General features: G+C 36.7%; 1 protein-coding gene across 1 annotated transcript in view; it reads left to right on the forward strand.

The window, feature by feature from the left end:
* Window positions 1-13,533, forward strand: part of PDE10A (phosphodiesterase 10A) — a 587,420-nt gene that overhangs the window by 482,357 nt on the left and 91,530 nt on the right.

Here is a 13,533-nt window from a genome sequence, read left to right on the forward strand (position 1 = left end):
TGAACAAGAACTGCCGATTAATCAGATGTCTGGTATAAAAAAAGACAAAAAAGAGAAATGATTGCGTCGAGGTTTTGCCTGAGCAGATGGAAGGGTGAGTTGCTATTACTTAGATGGGAGTGTTTGCCAGAGGGGCAGGTCAAGGTGTGTGTGGAGGAGGGGGAAACAGAGGTCACTACTGGGTGCTTAGTCTCAGATGTGCTAAGTCTGAGATACCGAGTAGATTTCTAAATAGAGGTGTTAAGTAGTTGGCTGGATATTTGAGTCTGGAGTATAGGGAAATGATCTGAATTAGAGATGTAAATCTGAGAAGGCTTAATAATATGGATGAGTTAAGAATCATCAGCATGTAGGGTGGTATGTAAAGTGGTGAGGCTGGACGAGATCACCTAGGAAGTGCGTGTGGTTTGAGAAGAGAGGATAAAAGCCAAAGGCCAGCCCTGACACAGAACATTTAGAAGTCTGAGATGGGAAGACCTACAGAGACTGAAAAGAGGTGTCCAAGGGGCAAGAGGAGGACCAGGAGTGTATGCATCCTGGCAAGGAGGAGAAATTATGTCAAGACAGAGAGAATAATCACTGGTGTGTTAAATGCTGCCTGTATTTCAAAGGTCATGAAGCCTGAGAGTTGACAACTGGATTTGGCAATGTGGAGTCATTGGTGACTTCAGTAAGAGCTGTTTCACTGGAGAGATTAGGTTGAGTTTGAGAGAGAGAGAGAGAGGGAGGGAGGGAGAGGGAGAGGGAGGGAGATGGAGAGGAAGAAGAGAAATTGTAGGCAGCAAATATACACAGTTGTTTTACGGAGTCTTGCCTTAAAAGAGAGAAGAGAAATAGGGTGGTAGCTAAATAGGGAGTTGAGATATTTTTCTTGAGATATAATTGACACATAATCTTTCGTTAGTTTCAGGTGTACAACATAATGATTCAATATATGTGCATAGTGTGAAATTATCATCACAATAGGTCTAGTTAACGTCCATCACCACACATAGTTATAAATGTCTTTTTCCTTGTGGTGAGAACTGTAAGATTTACTCCCTTTAGCAAGTTTCAAATATCCAATACAGTCTTATTAATTATGGTCACGATGCTGTGCATTATATCCCCAGAGCTTATTTATTTTATAACTGAAAGTTTGTATCTTTTGACCACTTTCCACTCTCCACCCCTGAGATATTTTCTTTTTAAAATGTTTGGTTTATCTTTTTTAAAATGGGATAAATGACAACAGAAATGTACTAATGGAAATAATCCAGTAGAGAGAGAAAACGTGATGATTTGGGACAGTGGGGCAAGTTGGTTGCTGCACAATCCTTGGGTGCTCAAGGGGCCTCACCCACCTTCGGCAGCCTCCCCAGTACCCATCAAGTCTTTTCCTTCGCAACTAATTCCCATTTACTCACTTTCAATTTCTTTTTATACCATATCAGTCTTAAAAAGAATTTTTAATTGGTTATCAGAAAACAAATATAACCAAAGAAACAAAATAGAGGAAGAAACAGAAGAGGAGAAATAAAAATTGGAATAGTCAGTACTTTTCTATGAATAAGCAGGCTGTTAACTTCCAGTTATGTGAAACTGAACCAAAGTAGGTTGCTTCACTTATGTGAAGTTGACCTTAAAAATAAAAGACAGTTATTTTACCAGCAAGGTATGTTTTTTTTCAGGAGTGGCAAAGAATTGCAATTTGGGATAAGAATGTTATAGCAAAGACTATAAGCAAGTCCAGACAAAGAAGAGGAATGGTCTTTTACAGAGGAAAAGGGGCAGTTTGGTGGGGCTCTTAATAAGCAAGGAGTCCACTGGAGGAAACTGGGAGTTCAGAGTGTAGTGTCTTTTCATTGGCTGAGTTGTGACAGTCTCTTGTTGGCGGGGCTGTGCCTGGGCGGGGTGAAGATTTTCTTTTCTTCTACTGGGTAGTTAGGCAGTAAGCAGCCTTCTCCCAGTTGGAGATGCAAGGTAGTCTCTTCCTGTTTGGGGTCTGCATGAGAGTTCCCCCCTTCTGCCCTTAACTGACTCCAATTTAAATAAGGTATCCTTTATTTATTTTTGCATCTCTTAGGGAAGGATACCAATCAATTATTCTTAAGGACAAAGTTTTTATTATCATTACTAAATTTCATAAAAGCGCAAATCTGTTTATATAATCTTACATCCATCTTTAGTAAGTTTCAAAGACATACTGTTAAAATGTGGTTCACTGTTCAGTAAGTGAAGGTGATATACAAACAGCGAGAGTAGGTAGACACATGGTAGAATTATCTGGAGTAATTTTTCATGTTACCTATACCCCGCCTCCAGTTGATAATCACGGGGCTCATGTGCTGTGGCACAAGGATAGAAGTTAGAATGTGTGGAGAAGCAGACAGAAAGCATGTCTTCTAAAATCTCCCTATATATAATTTACTTTAATCAGGCTTTGGCTAAGAGGTGGGGTTTGGACAGTTGAATATGATACTTAGAAACAAGGCCCTAGAGGACAGGCAGGTCACCGTCCCATTGATTATCAGCATATCTGTGGGACGGAGAAGCCAGAGCGGGCAGAGATGTGTAACGTTCCTATCAGGTAAAGTGAAATTCTGGCATTTTGAATTTTAAATATCAAAGAGCCCAACAAGTATTTCTCACCCTGATGGAAAATCACCCACTTTCCCGAGGAATACTGGCTGGAAGCCTGCAAGCAGAGTCTGTGTTTTCCATATCACACAGGTCAAAATAGCTTCAGGCACTCCAACTTGAGTTTTGTGGAAACCCAAAAGAAAATTTCTTATAAAGCATGGCATTGTTCGTTTTAGCTAAATTTCATTTCACAGGCTTTGCCGCTAGTTATTAAGTATAGCCATAGAAACCTGTGTGGAGTATCAGTTCTAAGCACCTCGGTTTCCTGAGAGAATTAGTTGCAAAATATTTCCCTATGTAACTGAATGCATCAATCTGCTATACGAAAATATTTCATTCTATTTACATACTGGAAAACGGTGGCCAAAGATAGTGATTTTTGTTTGCTTGTACTAAGGATGAAACCCATAATCTTAACAATAAATTAAACATACCAATCATCTATTAAAGTTTGTTCCTGATCAATGATAATAAAATGATATGAGTGATGTATAGAAGAATACAGATCCTATTAATCATGATGGTGGTGATTAAAAACAGTATCAAACCACTATGATAATTCTTTTAAAAAATGGGAACTGAACACGTTCTTCTTTCACAAGATTTTAAATTATTACCTGTTTTTTAAGACCATTCTTGGCAACCACAACTTTATTTTAGAATATAGATGTTGAAAAGTATTAACAATGGAGAAACTGTATTAAGCTGTTTGGTCTTAGTAGAGTTTGGTCTTGGCCACAGAACCAAAGGCTAATTAAAGGCCATTGTTTTGTGCACATTTCCTTATTGAATGAAAAACGAAAATAGTAATGATCCAGCCAAAGAGTAGTTGTGCATAAAATCCAGTTTCTCCTAGATCGCATTTTATTACATTAAAGGTGGCAACAAAGTCATAAATAATGTTTGATTTTTGCCATAGATGTTATCACAAGCTGATATTTTCTTGTTTATCACTTTCTCCTCACTGGGATTTAAATTCCGTGAGTGTTAGAGCCTTATCTGATACTTATAATAGTGCTTGACACGTTGGTGAATAAATATTTGTTTAAAAAGACTTATTTACTTGCGACATTCAGAAATATACCTACTGGGTAAAGCCCTTAGATACATCTTTTGTTTCTCTAACCTTCTCTTTGTTCATCTTCTCCTGATAACTTAATTTGTTTTCTATTAGCAGTCTTAAACGTATCAGAAATGTTTACTACTTGAGTGATTTGAAACTATTTTAGCTCCTGGAGTCATTCTTCCTAAATTAAATTTTTATTATGAAAAGCCCTTTCATCTCATGGACCTTTTTGCCCTAAGTTAAATTAGTTAATAATAGTCCTTTGAAAACTTAAGTGTTCTTTAGGAATATTAGTGTTTATTATTTCTGTCCTTGGCTTGAGCTGATAATGTGTTTTCAAAAGAATGCCTCACTCATTTATAGACTCTCAGCCTGCTTGCTTTCACCACTTTTAACGTGAATTCACTATCTTTCCTGAGTGTAAGCTGTGATCATTCTGTCCTCATGTCCTACTTGTTGCTCTTCTGCCTTCCTCCAGTTTTCTCCATCCTTCGTAGCTCTTCGTAAGACGCTTCCTCTGAACCTGTGAAGTCTGCTGCTCACAAACCACATCTTCCCCCTGCACAGCACTTTGAACCAGCGCCACGCGTAGCCTTCCCTCTGCGCTCAGTTATGTGGCGGGACAAGCGAGGCAGCTTCTCCTTAGTGTTAGGATAGGCTCAGGATGAATATCTATTAATCCCTTGCTTGCTGTTGAGGACTTTTAAACTTTTAAAATAAGCATTTGCAAAAGGGTCAGTAGCACCCTCTTTCCTAGCCCTGTCCTCTTTTTCTCCCACGATGCCCTTGAGGCCACAGTTTTCCTTAACTGTTCATTGCGATTGCTTATCCTTAGAATAGTTAGAATTCTTCTGCCTGTGGTGTTTGTGTGAAATAAATGACCTATATTTGTAATTTATTTTCCTCTAAAATACTCAAATCATTTTGATAACTTGATCTTTAATATATAACATTGAAAAATGTTTGCCACTTTCCTGTCAAGGTAAACATGCATTTACTTTTTGACCCAGGAATATCCCTGTCATGTATTTGCCTAGTATAATTTTGTTTCTATTTTTTTCTGAGAATTAAGTATTACTTTTTAAAAAATTTATTTTTTATTGAAGTATAGTTGCTATACAATATTATATAAGTTACAGGTATACAGTTTAGTGATTAACAATTTTTAAAGGTGATACTTCATTTATAGTTGTTATAAAATATTGGCTATATTCTCCATGTTGTACAACATATTCTTGTAGCTTATTTTATATGTAATATAATAGCTTGTACCTCTTAATCCTCTACCCCTGTATTGCCCTTCCCCATTTCCCTCTCCCCACTGGTGACCATTAATTTGTTCTCTATATCTGTGAGTCTGCTTCTTTTTCATTTTATTCACTAGTTGTATCTTTTAGATTCCACATATGATATCATACAGTATTTGTCTTTCTATTTCTTATTTCACTTAACATAATGCTCTCCAAGTCCATCCATGTTGCTGCAAATGGCAAAATTTACTTCTTTTTTATGGCTGAGTAGTACTCCATTGTATATATATAACACATCTTCTTTATCCATTCTTCTGTTGATGGACACTTAGGTTGCTTCCATATCTTGGCAATTGTAAATAATGCTGCTATGAACATTGGGGTACATGTATCTTTTTGAATTAGTGTTTTTGGGGTTTTTTGGATATATACCCAGGAATGGCATTGCTGGGTCATAAGGTGGTTTTATTTTTAGTTTTTTGAGAAACCTCCATACTGTTTTCCACAGTGGCTACACCAATTTACATTCCCACCAGCAGTGCACAAGAGTTCGCTTTTCACCAACATTTGTTATTTGTGTTTTTTGATGATAGCCATTCTGACAAGTGTGAGGTAATATCTCACTGTGGTTTTGATTTGCATTTCCCTGATGATTAGTGATGTTGAGCATCTTTTCATGTGCCTCTTGGCCATCTGCATTTCCTCTTTAGAAAAGTGACTATTCACTTCTTCTGCCCAATTTTTAATCAGTTTTTTTTTTTCATGTTGAGTTGCATGAGCTGTTTATGTATGTTGGATGTTAACCCCATATCAATCATATCATTTGAAAATATCTTCTCCCATTCAGTAAGTTGTCTTTTTGTTTTGTCAATGATATCCTTTGCTGTGCAAAAGCTTTTAAGTTTAATTAGGTCCCATTTGTTTATTTTTGCTTTTGTTTCCTTTGCTCTAAGAGATCCAAAAAATATTGCTGTGATTTATGTCAGAGTGTTCTGCCTATGTTTTCCTCTAGGAGTTTTCTGGTATCTGGTCTTACATTTAGGTCTTTAATCCATTTTGAGCTTATTTTTGTGTATAGTGTCAGAGAATGTTCTGATTTCATTCTTTTACATGTAGCTGTCCAGTTTTCCCAACACCACTTACTGAAGAGACTGTCTTAGCTCCATTGTATATTCTGGCCTCCTTTGTCATAGATTAATTACCCATATAAGTGTGGGCTCATTTCTGGGCTCTCTATTCTGTTTCATTGATCTATGTGTCTGTTTTTGTGCCAGTATCATACTGTTTTGATTACTGTGGCTTTGTAGTGTAGTCTGAAGTGGGGAAGCATTACTCCTCCAGCCCTGTTCTTTTTCTCAAGATTGTTTTGGCTATTCGAGGTCTTTTGTGTTTCCATACAAATTTTTAAACTATTTGTTCTAGTTCTGTGAAAAATGCCATTGGTATTTTGATAGGGATTGCACTGAATCTGTAGATTGCCTTGGGACGTATGGTCATTTTAACATTATTGATTTTTCCAATCCAAGAACACTGTTTATCTTTCCAACTGTTTGTGTCTTCTTAAATTTCTTTCATCAGTGTCTTATAGTTTTCCGAGTACAGGTCTTTTGCCTTCTTAGATAGGTTTATTCCTAGGTATTTTATTCTTTTTGATGTGGTGATAAATGAGATTGTTTCCTTAATTTCTCTTTCTGATAGTTCATTGTTAGTGTATAGAAATGTAACGGATTTCTGTATGTTAATTTTGTATCCTGCAACTTTACCAAATTCATCGATGAGCTCTAGTACTTTTCTGATGGTGTCTTTAGGATTTTCTACGTATAGTATCATGTCATCTGCAAACAGTGACATTTTTACTTCTTCCTTTCCAATTTGTATTCCTTTTATTTCTTTTTCTTCTCTGACTGCTGTGGTTAGGACTTCCAAAAACATGTTAAATAAAAGTGGCGAGAGTGGACATCCTTGTCTTGTTCCTGATCTTAGAGGAAATGCTTTCATCTTTTCATCACTGAGTATGATGTTAGCTGTTGGTTTGTCATATATGGCCTTTATTTTAATATAATTGAAAACCGGTGTTCACAAAATGACTTCTACAAGAATGTTCATAACAGCTTTATTCCCAATATTCCAAAGCTGGAAACAGAAACATCCCAGATATCCAACAATAGTAGAACAGATAAACAATTGGTGGTATATTTATACAACAGATGCTACCAGAAATAGAAAGGAACAAGCTACTGGAACACACACCACCATGGATGAATATCAGTAATACTATGTTGAACAAATAAAGCAAGGTTCAAAACAGTTCATGTTGTGTGATTCCATTTACATAAAATTCTTAAAACAGGCACCACTCTAGTGGGAAAATGGTTAATTAAGAAGGACCATGGGAGGGACTTTATAGAAAGATGAAATGTTCTATACCTTTATTATTATTGCTGAGATGTTTATTATTTATTTTTTAAATTACATTTATTTAAAAAATTATTTTCTTTTTCTTTTTTTGACAAATAATAATTGTATATGTCTAAAGTATACAGGGTGATGATTTGATATATGTTGTAACATGATTACCACAATCAAGTTAATTAATACAGTCATCACTCACATAGTTACTTTTTTCTTTTCTTGTGTGTGGTGAGAATGCTGAAGATCTACTCTTAGCATATTTCAGGTATGCAATACAGTATTCAGGTCTTACATTTAAGTCTTTATTTCTAGTTGATTTTTGTGTATGGCATACGATAAGGGTCCAATTTCATTCTCTTGTATGTGAATATCCAGTTTTCCCATCAACATTTATTGAAGTGACTATCCTTTCAATGCTGTGTATTCTTGTTGCCCTTGTTAAAGAGTAGTTGACCTTATATGCATGGATTTATTTCTGGGCTCTCTATTCTGTTCCATTTGGTAAGTGTCTGTTTTTATGTCAGTACTATACTGTTCTGATTACTATAGCTTTATAATATAGTTTGAAATCAGGACGTGTGATGCTTCCACCTTTTTTCTTCTTTCTCAAGATTGCTTTTGCTATTCAGGGCCTCTTGTGGTTCCATACAATCTTAGGATTGTTTGTTCTATTTCTAGGAAAAATGCCACTGGAATTTTGATAAGGATTGCATTGAATCTGTAGATCACTTTGGATACCACTGACATTTTAACAATATTAATTCTTCAAATTCATGAGTATGGGGGTATCTTTTCATTTATTTGTGCTTTCTTGTATTTCATTCATCAATGTTTTATAATTTTTAGCATACAGATCTTTTACCACCTTGGTTAAATTTATTCTTAATTATTTTATTCTTTTTCATACTATTGTAAATGAGATTGTTATTTTGATTTCTTTTTCAGATAGTCTGTGAATAGAAATGCAACTAATTACTGTATGGTGATTTTGTGTGTCTTAATTAGTGTATATGTTACAAGAATGTATCCGTTTGTCAAAACTTAATGAATTGTACATTTCATTTTTGTATATTTTAGTATTTCTTACATTTACCTAAAAATCTAAAATATATTGACAACTAGTTAGTAGGTTTGCTATTTTCAATGACATGGCTTAACAATTCTGAAACTACTTCCGTTATGTTCTAGGCTTGAGAAAATATGTAAATATGTTATAGTCATTGGCAGTAAGATATTTCATTGTTGGGTGAGGAAGTACAGATATAGAAATGGGGAATATTAGAATGTGTACACTGTGGTGTTTGGTTGAAATTGAAAGTATCAGTAAGAACTCATAGTTTTTAATCTTTTACTCTACATGTATTTATAAATAAATAAGTAAAGAATTACATATTTGTATATATGTATATATATATATTTACATAAGGCCCTCTCATATATATACATTATATTTGTGTTGTTGAGAAGCCTAGAAGCAGTGACAGCAGTGGGCACATATAGCTCCAGCTCTTAGATTTTAAATATCATTTGCCACTAAAAGGATCTAGGACTTCTTTTGAGAAACAGAAATGGCTGTTTCAAGCGCTAGCAAAATATTTGATGAGAAAGTAAGAAAGTCTTGAAAGCATCATGAAAATTTTTCAAAAGGGCATAAGAGATATCTTAAAGGGCTTCCCATTGGTCAAATCTGGGACAATTTGAGCATTAAAATGCATGTATAACAGTATTAATTAATATTAATTACACATGTTGAATAAAATAAGCATCTGTGAGTCCAGGCTCATGTAAATGAATGAATGAGGGAAAACAGAAAGCTCTTCTTCCCAGTAGAACGCCAAATAGCAAATGTAGGATGGTTGATAGTATTCTAGCTTCATCACCTCATTGTATTGTTGCCAAAAACACAGAACCTGAATCTAATCTTGAGAAAATATCAGACAAATCAAAATTGGCCCATATTCTTCAAAAACATCAAGTTCAAGAAAGGCTTGAACACAGAAAGGCTGTGGAATTGTTCCACATTAAAGTATACCAAAAAGACACGACAACCAGATGCCATATATGATCTGGAGTTCAAACCTGGACCACTGAGCAGGGGATAATTATAAAGACATTATTGGGACAAGGTATGAAATTTGAATGTGAATTTTTTAAATTTTAATTTAATTTATTTTTTATACAGCAGGTTCTTATTGGTCATCTATTTTATACATATTAGTGTATACATGTCAATCCCAATCTCCCAGTTCATCCCACCACCACCCCCCCAATTTCCCCCCTTGGTGTCCACATGTTTATTCTCTGTGAATGTGAATTTTTAATTAGCTAATATTGTTGTAGCGATGTTAATTTTTCTGATTATGATAACTGCATTGTAACTATGTCTCTCACATTCAGTGTACAAATTCAGTGTATTCTCTTAATATTCTTTTTCTTACGGAGTATATACTGAAGGTTTGGGTAAAAGGAGCATACCAACTTGTTCTCAAATATTCAGAAAAAAATATTCATTACTGTTGTGTGTATATATGTGTGTGTGTATAGACAGACAGATAGAAAAGACGGAGCGAGAGAGAGAAAGAAGAAGGAGAAGGAGAAAAAGAAGGAGGAGAAGGAGAAGGAGAAGAAGAAGAAGAAGGAAGGAGGGAGGGAGGAAAGGAAGGAAGGAAAAGAAGGAGGGAGGGAGGAAGCGAGGGAAAGAATTTACCAAGAGGATAAGGCAAATATGACAAAATGTAAATAATTGTTGGTATGCAGGAGTTTCTTGTACTAGTCTTAGAGTTTTCTGTAGGTTTGAAATTATGTCAAAACAAAAAGTTATTTTTTTAAAAAAGGTGAATTTAAAAAAGAAACAGGAAAAATCTAAAGAATGATGATGAGAAGATATTATTCAAACATTGAGCTTTATACTGGAAACTAAGAGCTTATTTTGCATGCTTTTAAGTATTTATCCAACTTAACACCCATCTCACTCTGTTTTCTAGTGTGTTTGTTAACAGTGCTTCAAGATATGTCAGTGACCCTTCACGGAGTCATGGGCTCTTGGGTCCAGCAGGCATCACAGACTTCATCTTGTTCTCTCTCCCATTTCATTCTTGAACTGCCTCTAAACTCTTGCAGTGAAGTGGTCTTCCAATCTGTGTTTAAACACCTAATTCACTTTAGCAAGTCTGAGGACATTTACTCTTCTGGTGAGACCAGGTCTCAGCTGTCTTTCTGAACCAAGGGTTAATACTTCTCCATTCATTACCACTGTGTCTCATAAAATACTATTTCCCTCTGGGTGAAAGAGTGGCTGTTCCCCTGCTTCCCAAATTGTGTTCCAAATGCCGTTAGGCACCACAACAAACCCACAGGGATGATTTAGGACATACTACAGTTTCATGGGAAACAACACCGTCTGTCAGAGCTTGCTGGAGCTCACAGTTTCAATAGTAACCTGACATAGTTCCCAGTTTTAATGTTAGGTCACTACAGTCCTGTCAATGAAGTCATATCTCTGCAAATCCATTTTTTTAGTGGTTGCTCTAATGAAAAGCAAGTACTGCATGAAAACCAGCGTAGAACAGAAAATGAGGTTGGCCATGTCCAGTTTGATTCTAAGGTTTATACCGCCCAACTCATTGTACCTTAGAGTTCTAACTCATCTTGATTGAGGAATGTCTCAGTGATACTCAGTATATACTTTATATGGGTTCTTTTAATAAAGCCAGTCGTGAAAGGACTTTGTGAAGTTAAAAATGCTGTGCAAATACAAGTTCTTAACAACTTCATTAATATACTATTGTAATTTTCTATTAGTCAAGACATAGAATTGAAAGTTTATTCAACTGAATGGAATTGATCCCTTAGTAAACTTTCTTCATCATGTTTCCATAAGAGAAGTGCGTTTTTTGACGTTCATCTCCACTTGTTGCCTCTTCCTTCCCTCTCGTGTTAGTGCTCATGAGCAGCAAAATGGCCATAAGGCTAAGAACCAAATAATAATTATTCCTAGTGTTCACATTTATATATAATTTAAAATTTTCAATATATTATGGTTTGAATGATCCACTAACTATGAATGTAGGTCTTTCATATTTTAGAGGTAATATTACATTTGTATAGTTTAGTAATCATAATTAAACATTTTTCTCTTATGAGATTTATGCAACTGTCATTGCTAATCAAAGCAAACAGGGTGTACTAACCCATCTATTAGGTTCAGGATTAGAATTTGAAGCTTAATATAAACAACAACAAAATTGAGGTCATAGATCATCACAGAAGGTTACTGTTGAAAGGTATTCTAAAGACAATATATTTCAATCTTCGTGTTACACAAATGAAGAAAATGAAGCCCAGAGACTTGAAAGGAAATCTCATGATAAACTGTCCCTAACCCCAAATGTCTTCTTGTTCTCCCTTGTGTGTGACAACCCATTTCCTGTCCAGAAGAGATGGAGAACAGCTGGTCATTAATGTCAGCACTGCATTCTGGTCATTTTAAAGGGCCTGTTCTCAGAATTACATTGTCAGCGAAAAGGGTCAGTCTGTATATCATTTTTATAGGGACTCCTCTATTGAATGACTAAACACCCACCTTAAAACTAGCTAAAGTATCCCTTCCCCACAAAAAAGAGGGTGTATTCGAAGAATAGATTGATTCATGAAAAAGAAATGCCTAGGGATAGAATTTTAGGCTCGAAGGCTTTTGCATGGCTGGGTCTAGGGGTTCAAAGTCTGTCATTATGACTCAGTCTCTATCTCTTGGCTTCAGTCTCAGATAAGCTCTTTCCCAGGACTTTGGGGTGGGGGGCGGTTATAGAATGAGTGGTTCTGATGAGCAGTAAGGAAGAAAGGGTATATTAGAGTAGAATATTTTCTCTGGAGTTCTTCAAAACTTGGAATAGCTCAAATAGGATCTTTTTACAGATGATAAGAAACAACAAAAGCTTTTGCGACCCCATACGATGCTGTCACGTTTTGTAGGCATCAGAATTTCAAGTGTTCTTGATTCTTATGCACATTTTCACTATCACGCTGGTAATTTCCCCTTCACCCAGCGCACAGTTACCCAGCTTAATGACGGCAGACCTCTTTGGGGAATGTAAATTTTGGGCCGTGAATCAAAATCCTTCCTCAAGGGGACCTGGTCTCCCCTGGCATTATTCAAGAAGTTCTGTGAAGTGGCTCAAGTCTAGAATTCATTGAGGTACCTGGCTTTCTGCTGTGGTAATTAAGTCAGATTTTTGTTCGCTTAACCCAGAACTTCTCTCTTCAGACAAATGAAAAAATAGTAGGTCGCCCTATCTATTTCAGTTCCAGGGACACTGATCGAGTGCTTGATCCAGTGTCGAAGAGCTCTGCTGGCCAGGTCATTCTGATAGCAGCTTCAGTGTTGTTCATTTTGCTAACAACACCTTATCTCTGGAGATTATGTGTTGCCTCTTGTCCCCTCGACGCCAAGATCCCATCTTCTCAGTGAAGCAGGGGACCCTGTTGGAGGGCGGTGGTGCCCCTAGTCATCCGAGGCCGACACCGCAGACCTCTTCACACAGGCCAGGCGGGTGTAGCCTCGGGATGTCCTTTTCATGGCCTTGATGAAGGGAGTGTCCGTGGGATATAGCTAGGGGCTGGGTAGACGGGTCGTATAGGACAAATCCACTCTAGCATTCCAGTCTTGCCAAGGTTAGAATATATACCAGGGAAGTTCTGGTTTTCAGCTTCATTTAATGTCAGCCATGTTGGGGCATAGGTTTTAGCCAAGCAAGCACTAGCACACAGAAGCCAGTACTTCTGCTTAGTGCACCCATATAAAAAATTTGCCTGGTCCACCATTATCTTTATCCTAGCCTATTCCAGCACCTGTGAGATCCATTCTCCTTTGTTTCCGAGGTTTCTATACATTAGTGAAATCTAATCCATTCCTTTTGGTGTATAGTCATCTCTTGACAAGTCATCCTTGATACTGCATTTTCTGGGGCCTGCCTGGAACTTGAGTCTGTTAATAGGTCAGAAGCCAAGAGAAGTGGTGGATGATGGGCAGACTTCAGCCCTCACGGGTTCTAAGTTTCATCGGAGTCTGTCCCTATATCTCATGTCACTGAACCTTCCCTTCCCTGACCATCCTATTTAAAAGGTAGCCCTCTCCCTCCAAAGGCGTTTACTGTCAGCCGTCCCAGCTCTCCTTTCTGCATCGTG

Source organism: Eschrichtius robustus, chromosome 9 (genome assembly GCF_028021215.1).
Source record: "Eschrichtius robustus isolate mEscRob2 chromosome 9, mEscRob2.pri, whole genome shotgun sequence".
NCBI classification, from domain to species: domain Eukaryota; kingdom Metazoa; phylum Chordata; class Mammalia; order Artiodactyla; family Eschrichtiidae; genus Eschrichtius; species Eschrichtius robustus.